Raw genomic sequence first — 7,656 nt, 5'->3', positions numbered from 1 at the left:
TTGTGTAAATGCAGGAGTGTAGTTTGTATGTTCTGTCTTCAGTTTGTGAGAAACACGCGCTGAAATATGTCATGGGAGAGCATTTCGGGAGAACGTAAGATAATGTCAAACATACAAAGTGTTTTCAAGAGCATTGTGTTGTTTATTGTGTTGTTTATTGTGCTGTTTATTCTGCTGTTTATTGAAGAATCGTGTTTATTAGGATTATTGCGCTTGAAAGTTGGATCTTCAACACTAAAAAACAGATTTTTTTAAAAACTAATTCCAAACCAAACATTTAATGAATGAATGGAAATGTCAGATAATAGAAGAGAATAACAGATTTTAGTGTTATGATTATTATGAGAAAAACATCACATTTAAGGAATATTCATGATTATTATTTCAATTACTATTTGAGCTTTCAGCTTTATGAACGCCCTGCACGTTTTCCCTGCAGAGTGTCCCCGCAGGGTGTCCCTGCAGAGTGTCCCCGCAGAGTGTCCCTGCAGAGTGTCCCCGCAGGGTGTCCCCGCAGAGTGTCCCCGCAGGGTGTCCCTGCAGAGTGTCCCCGCAGAGTGTCCCGCAGGGTGTTCCCGCAGGGTGTCCCCGCACGGTGTCCCTGCACGGTGACACCTGCAGGGTGTCCCCGCACGGTGTCCCTGCACGGTGACACCTGCAGGGTGTCCCTGCACAGTGTCCTTGCAGTGTCCCTGCAGAGTGATGTGTAAACACGCTGTAGCTGTAGTGAGGCGGGCGTGGTGCCGGGCGTGGTGCCGGGCGTGGCGTCGGGCGTGGTTCGAGTGGTGGGTGAGGGGCTCAAAGCGAGGCTTTGGACACTTGGCCTTGGACACTCTAAACGTCCAAACACAACTTCAGTCTTACAGCTGATCTTTTACAGTGGAATGTGAGCCGGAAGGTAAAGGTGGACCGTTTATCAAAAATGTATAGTAACTAAATAAAGGTGATCTTATCTTATCTAATATTGCAATATTTGTTTTGAAGATATGTAAAGATGGAGTACATTGTCTGATAAAACATATTTAATGTGGCCACAAAAGAGTTTCATAGAAAGAGAAAATAATCCAATATAATATGACCGGTAATTTCACAGAAAGAAATCTATAAATAAATCACTTCTTCATCTGATTTGATCAAATCATAGAATTAAAACCAAATATTCAAACCAGAAAGAGAAATGTCACAGATAAAAGTCTTGATCAGAGCAGGAGTCACGTTCTCTTCTTCTGCTTCGTCTTCTTTGGTTTGGACAAAGTCTGGAAGTCAATTCTATGTCTTTTTTATTGAACTGAGTGAATAAAGAGTTCATTTCTCACACGTAACCCAAACCCTGAACATTGTGGATGTAAAATGTGTTGTACGTGTTGAAACACACTTCAGCCATTTAATAACCATAAAATTCCTCTCACAAATATTATCATTAACTCAGAGGAAAACCACATGGAGCAGGAGCGTGTACAGACCAGAAATATACTTCAAACACTACACACAAGTATTGTCACCTCAATCATGTTACATACATTAAAACAATGTAATCAACGTATGGATGCTGCTGCTTTCACAATAATCTAAATAATTATACTTTTACTTTAGATTTGATTCTGCTGCAGTGAATATGGAACACAGTGTATTTGTGTTTCTGTCTTTGGAACCAGCGCCGGGGACGAAAGTAACAAAGTACAAGGTAAAAGTACTGTACGAAGGTAAAAGGTTTAGGTATCCCTCCTTTTTTTAATGTATGTATTTATATAACAATGTATTATTATCATTATTATATTTATTATTTACTTTCTAATCAACTGTAATTTTGAAATAAACTGAAAATACAAGTACTTTTCCTTATGTTTTGAGACAAATTGAAACAGTTATTTTTATCACATTTATCGTTGAGAGAAAAATAATTCAAAAATAAAAGTAAAAACTCTTTGGACTCCTGTATTTGGACATTTAATTACTTTTGCTTTAAGAAAAGGTAAAAAGTTCTTTCAAAACTGACCACCACCGAGTGATTATGGCAGAACTGTATAGATATAGATCATTATTATCATGACATTATAATAAACTGTAGTGCTCCTGGTAAAGACTATGACACACTTAAGTCACAAACGCTTCTCCTCTTCTGACCTCGCACGTCAATCCGCCCTCAACATGCTGAGGTTGTGAATTGCCTTCAAACTCCCAAAAAGTCATGTGGCCTAGATTTTTGCGGCTGGTTGCCATGGCGTCGGGCCCAACCACACCTCAGCTCGGCGTCTCCAGGACCTGCTGTTTGATCTCCAGGAACAGCCGGGTCCAGAGACGGGTCGACTCCTTCACTGCAGCCGCCGACGCACGGGCTCCGACCGTGACCAATCAGGTGAAGGCGGCGAGCGGGGGAGGGGGGCACGGGGGGGCGCGGCGCGGAGGCCCCACTCCACCGCGCCCCAGAGGCTCGTTTAAAACAGCTTAAAAGGTTAGAAAGAGTGCATTTCCTCTTCGCTCCTAAATCTGCCGCTGTCAGCCAATCACGTGCCTCCTGCAGTAACATGTCAGTCCATTTGTTTCTATGGCAACAGAAAAGTCAGCCTAAAACTACGACAGTCATTAGTTATAACATATGCTCAAATTAATCACCAAATTGTGTCAAAAGTGCTCTTATTTTATGTATTTCATTTAAATGTACCGGTGTAACTGGTCATGTGACCTAGTCATGTGACCTAGTCATGTGACCTAGTCATGTGACCTCTCGAATCGCCCAAGGGAACCACAGAAAGAACAAGCAAACGGTAAATATATGTGGGTGTAATCCCTAATTCGTCCAGGCGTGTTCCATAGTAGAAAAAGCTTCAGTTGTAGTCATCTGGACTCAGTTTGAAAAAATAGACGTTTCGACTCTCATCCAAGAGTCATTGTCAATAACAGAATTTAGGTCGAGAACTCCGATATTAATACTGTTCTGTGGTAAGACCCGCCCATTGGGCGGAGCCTTCCTGAAGTAGAAAGAGTTGTTTGTTTCAACAGAAACTCCCCCTTGTATCTACCGAGCCTATTCAGAATCTTAATGGGCTATTAGAATCCTCTTTGTCTTTGTGAGACCCTGGCTCAACCACCCTGAGGACCTGATTAGCATCTAAATGTCCTGGTCCTGGTCCTCTACCTTTCCAGGGGTTCAGTAACCCATTATAAATAACAGGAAGATTGAATCTGAGCCCTCCATTTCTGTTTAAAGAAGGTCTTTCTTTTTTAACAAAAATAGCTTCCTTGACTCCTCTTTCAAACCATCTTTTCTCCTGCTTAAAACCTTCACCTCACCGTCTTCAAACGAGTGATTAGAGGCTTCAAGATGGAGATGCACGGCACTCTGAGGTCCTGAACTTGTATTTCTTCTGTGCTGATAGAGCCTCTTGTGTAGAGGCTGTTTAGTCTCACCTATGTAACGTTCTTTACAGCTTTCTTCACTGCATTGGATCGAATAAACTACATTGCTCTGTTTTTGAGTCGGCAACTTGTCCTTAGGGTGAACCAGTTTTTGTCTTAAAGTGTTTGCTTTATTTTAAACCAGGAAACATATGTTTAATGTTCTGTTTGCAGCGACAAAAGGACTTAGACATGACACATGTCAGTCAAACTGTGTTCACCTCATAATAATGTCATAATAATGTCATAATAATGTCATAATGTCATAATAATGTCATAATAATGTCATAATATCATAATAATGTCATAATAATGTCATCATGTCATAATAATGTCATAATGTCATAATAATGTCATAATGTCATAATAATGTCATAATAATGTCATAATAATGTCTTAATAATGTCATAATAATGTTATAATGTCATAATAATGTCATAATGTCATAATAATGTCATAATGTCATGATAATGTCATAATAATGTCATAATAATGTCATAATAATGTCATAATGTCATAATAATGTCATAATAAATGCACGTTTTTGTCACTGAGACAGAATGTGCAGGTTTCGCTCTAACTTTAAAAGGAGAAGCTCGTTGTATAAAAGTCGCTCTCGGAGGAAAAGCTCGAGGATTATTGTTATTATTAACCAACTCAAGACGACGGAATTAATTTATTGAGAAATTCATGAGAAGAAAAAAAAAACTTTTGATGAAATTTTCCATACAAGACATTTTTCTGACTTTGGCAAATGTTTCATTTTTATTTAATGTATAATAATGTTAATAAAACTGGTAAAAGCCACTGAGAAGCAAAGCAGTTTAAACAATGCTAAGAACAATAGCTACAAGGATTGAAGTAGTCAAATGCAAGCAATCTGAGGTGAATGGGCTTTAAAAACATAGAGGAGCCCTTTATGATGATGTCGGCAGTGTGTGAGCGTTTTGGGGTCTCGAGCGGGGAAATGTTTCAGGTCAAATCTAATATATATTATGAACTCTATTCATTATTCAACGCGCTACAGATGAAATACACACAATATGCAGCAGAAACAAGAGTTTCTGCTGCATATTGTGTGTATTTCATCTGAAAAAAAGTATAAAGCAGCATAAAGTATATGAACATTTACTTATTACAGCTCGTGTTCTTTAAGATATCGTTCATTTGATTTGGATTTTTCAGTTTTAAAACGATTGTGTCAGTGGCAAATATGATCATTTATGGTGATATTACATGTGACATGAAGAACACAATATTTGACGATATCATGACATTTGAACACGTAAAATAAGTAGTTTATTTCATTTTATGACATGGTCTAGTTTTAGTTGTGATAAATTGCATTATCACAAAAGGTCCAGCCTTGTTTCCAATTTATGACATTTATCGTTTCGTTCAGTATTAATAGTTCAATATCTAGTTTTGTGTGGATTTCTGACAGGGACTGCCCCGCCTCCACCAACAACTGCCCCACAACTGCCCCGCCTCCACCAACAACTGCCCCGCCTCCACCAGCAACTGCCCCGCCTCCACCAGCCGCTGCCCCGCCTCCACCAGCCGCTGCCCCGCCTCCACCAGCCGCTGCCCCGCCTCCACCAGCCGCTGCCTCTGGTCTGGATCTCTGAGCGTGAGTCATTCCATGTGTCACTGTGATATCAGTGTTCTGCAGCCGCTGACCACACCACGGGACAGTGTTTATGGACCTGCCCAGCGTTCAGACCACATATAAAGCAACTATCAACACTAAATCTAATATTGAAGCTAAAATATCTTTTGAAGAAGAATCAATACTGAAATAAATCACATAGAAAGGACAGAATTGGACATTTCTTGATCAGTTTTAGAATGTTCTATATCAGCAACAGCAAAAGACAAACATGGTTTAAAAAAAACTCTTTTTATTTGGGTGGAAATGTATAAATCAAGTTTGGAAATTGGAGTTTTGTAATTCTGGATGTCAAGATTACTCACTTAATCGATACTTTATTCGATTATTCAGGTCAAAAAGTAATCGTAAAGAACTAAAAACATTTCAGTTCAATCTCTTCTCCAAAATGTGTCGAGCTTTTTATGTGGCAGTTTATGTCACAATAACGTTCCTTTTGCACAAAAGCTGGTCATAAAATATTGGAAGAGTAATGTATGAGAAAGAAACTTAAGCATTTCACTTGTTTTGAAATGGGTCAATAATTGTGAAAAATCGTTAAATTGTGATGTTTTTCTCACAAAAATTAGAACAATTAAATCCAGTCTCGTGACATTTTTAAACTGATTCAGGTTTTGTCAGAAATTCACAAAGAAACTGATTGTGCAGTAATTAAACACTGTTCAGAGAGTTTATAAAGCAACCAAATTAAAATTACAGTTTGAATCGTCGTAATTAGCAAAATTCAAACGCTGCAAATATTTAAATCTCGGAACGTTTTCTGCAAAAGATGTGTTTTTATGGAAAAATCTTGTTTGCAACACCTCAACAAACATGTTATTCTGAAGTTTAGCCGTTCATATTTCAGTCTTTTCTAAAAATGTTTGAAATGCGCTTCTTGAAACAGAATCCTGCTTTTCAAACACAAACCGAAAAATCTCACCGTTTCTAAAATCCTGCCGTAAAAAGGCTCCGATCCAAAGCAAAAGGTTCATATTTGAAGAGCAGGTGAGTCGTAAACTGTGAGTGACTAAAAACACTCCCTAAAGTGACTCACGTGTGGAAATGCACCGTTATCGTTGAACAAATCCAGTCCAATACGAGCGATGTCGGGTTCAGACGCTGCCACGCCCTTTAACCGCCTCTAAACCAATGAAACGCTGGGAAACGTCTTCGTACCGGCTCAACTTCTTTGTCAATCATTGCTTCGTCTCGGTCGAGCGATAAAACTAAGAAATCAACACTTGAAAAAGACAAACGATCGAGGAAAAGACTTGACCGACGTCAAAACATTAGACAATTTGTTCCAATTTAAATGTGCTGTGATTTAGTTCCTTTTGATGTTTAGTCGACGTCTACTTGTGTCATTATTTAGATCTTTGCTCTCTGGTCGTCCCGTGTTCTAGGTTTATTCTTCAAAAAATATGAATAAAGAATGAATTATTGAAAAAATAAATGGGTGAATTAAAGTAAAAGGTCTATGGTTCATGCAATAATGGCCAGAGTCAAGGAAATAAAAACAAGATTAAAAAACTAGGAACATAAAAGCTACATAAAAATAATACATAATAATAAGGCATGAAAAAATTGGGTACTAAATAAATAAGATGAAAATAAAACTAGAGTAAATACTTTGACTGAATATTACGCACAATGTACAGTTTAGTCAGTCAAAAGTTTAGCATTAGCGTCTCTACAGAGAGGAGGGGGTGCACTGAGGCTCTCTCTCTCTCTCTCTCTCTCTCTCTCCCTGCTCAGGTCTGCGTTCAGCACCATCTTGCATCAGGACAAACAACTATTTGAGCCGCAAACTACACAATCATCAACTGTGAATTACTGAGCGTCGTTGGTGACGCAAAACGCAGCAGAAAACATGGACGGGCGGGAAGGCTGAACATTTTTCAACAAATATTGAAAATTTTCAACAACACATGTAGTACATGAGTTACACACATGTAGTACATGAGTTACACACATGTGGTAGTACATGAGTTACACACATGTAGTACATGAGTTACACACATGTGGTAGTACATGAGTTACACACATGTAGTACATGAGTTACACACATGTAGTACATGAGTTACACACATGTAGTACATGAGTTACACACATGTGGTAGTACATGAGTTACACACATGTAGTACATGAGTTACACACATGTGGTAGTACATGAGTTACACACATGTAGTACATGAGTTACACACATGTAGTACATGAGTTACACACATGTAGTACATGAGTTACACACATGTGGTAGTACATGAGTTACACACATGTAGTACATGAGTTACACACATGTGGTAGTACATGAGTTACACACATGTAGTACATGAGTTACACACATGTAGTACATGAGTTACACACATGTAGTACATGAGTTACACACATGTGGTAGTACATGAGTTACACACATGTAGTACATGAGTTACACACATGTAGTACATGAGTTACACACATGAGTTACACACATGAGTTACACACATTCAGTACTTTCACACAAATACAGTACCTTTTCCACACATTTTGCACATCACACTTCATTACACAACTAAACTACATGACACAACTTCAGCTTAAAGAAACTAGCACTCGCGCCCAAACTCAAATAA

General features: G+C 38.6%; 1 protein-coding gene across 1 annotated transcript in view; it reads right to left on the bottom strand.

The window, feature by feature from the left end:
* LOC140355557 (uncharacterized) overlaps window positions 1–7,656 on the bottom strand; it is a 106,292-nt gene that overhangs the window by 76,458 nt on the left and 22,178 nt on the right. The gene's annotated exons all lie outside the window — the stretch shown is intronic.

This window comes from Eucyclogobius newberryi, unplaced genomic scaffold, assembly GCF_026437365.1.
Source record: "Eucyclogobius newberryi isolate DKJ021-1_F unplaced genomic scaffold, fEucNew1.0.hap1 SCAF_113, whole genome shotgun sequence".
NCBI classification, from domain to species: Eukaryota; Metazoa; Chordata; class Actinopteri; order Gobiiformes; family Gobiidae; genus Eucyclogobius; species Eucyclogobius newberryi.
Note: the sequence above shows the minus strand (reverse complement) of the source record. Positions and strands in the feature narration are given on the sequence as shown.